This window comes from Macrobrachium nipponense, chromosome 12 (genome assembly GCF_015104395.2).
Source record: "Macrobrachium nipponense isolate FS-2020 chromosome 12, ASM1510439v2, whole genome shotgun sequence".
NCBI lineage: Eukaryota > Metazoa > Arthropoda > Malacostraca > Decapoda > Palaemonidae > Macrobrachium > Macrobrachium nipponense.
The window spans coordinates 24,866,036-24,867,728 of NC_087205.1; positions in this window are offsets into that span (position 1 = coordinate 24,866,036).

Sequence of the window (1,693 nt, forward strand, 5' to 3'; positions counted from 1 at the left end):
GAGTAGTTCGTATACTTTGGCTATTTATGCTTATAACTGGCAGCCTTATTTTTCCGAGGTTTACAGAGATTATATTTTCACGTAGATGGTCTTGGGTTGGGGATGCTGGCCTTTCGTTGCTGGCTCAGGGAAATGTTAGTGGTAGTAATATTTGTGTCTTTATTGTTATTGCTGGTTGTAACATTCACACACACACACGCGCGCACACATATTTATATATGTATATATATATATATATATATATATATATATATATATATATATATATATATATTATTATCATATATATATATACATATATATATATATATATAGATATATATATTATATATATATATATATATATGGGGATACAATCCACAATGAAGTAAGATCCTCTTGTCAGCTTTTAAAATATGTATTTCTTGTACAGGATTAAAGCTTTCGACCATCAACTGTGGTCTTGTTCACTAGTGAACAAGACCACAGTTGATGGTCGAAAGCTTTAATCCTGTACATGAAATACATATTTTAAACTACAAGAGGATTTTACTTCATTGTGGATTGTATCCCATTTACTTAGAGGTACGACATAGTACCTGGCTTCTGCAAATATATACACACACACACACATATACATATATATATATATATATATATATATATATATATATATATATATTATATATATATATATAACCGAATCCCACAGGAAAATGATAGTCAGAAATCCAAGCGCTTTCGTCTTTACTCAGACATTGTCAAGGAGTTAATGAAGTACAATTGGAGAGGAAGGTCTCAGGTACAAAACAAGATCAAGAATACCAGATGGTTAATTGTCAAAAGGGTAAAAATTAAAAGAGATAATCCAGGATTATCGGATATCACACGTTCACAAACTTAAACAGATTAACCCTAACCGAAATTACAAAGTTTCTGTACAGTCCAAAACATGTAAAAACTGAATATATTAATTTTGTTGCTTATATTTATCTACAACTTTTTTTCATTATGAAAGCATCAAGTTTAAATAAACCAAGACTTAAATCTAGAACATTTCTATTATTTGACTTGATGAAACAAGATTCAATGATATTCCTTTTAACTGTGTCATTTCATGGAATTAAGGCTCTTGCTTGACTCCAGTTAATAGGATGGTCTAAATCTCTCATATGTACGAATAATGCATTCGATATTTGCCCAGTTCTCACAGAATATTGATGTTGTTTGAGACGTTGTGAAAGAGATTTACCGGTCTGTCCGTAATAGACTTTATCACACTTTTTGCAAGGAATTTCATATATGCAGCCTGGAAGATATTTAGGAGAATTTTTTATTACTAAACTCTTCACATTAATATTACTGAAAACAACATTTATGTTAAAAAGCTTTAAAATTCTAGGAATATCTAAAAACCTTTCATCATAGGGTAATTTTACAATGTTATGCTTACTAAATTCAAGTTTGCCATTAGTTGAATAAAAAGTTTTTCTAGCTCTTTTCCATGCCACATCTACAAAAGTCCTTGGGTATTTAAGTTTCATTGCAATATCATAAATAGTTTTAATTTCAGCGTCAATAAATTGCGGGCTACAGACACGTAAAGCCCTTAGGAACATCCCAGAAAAAACAGAGAATTTAACATTTTGATGGTGATTGGAGTAGTAATGAACCAAAGAGGCAATGTTAGTTGATTTTCGAAAGACTGAAAAGG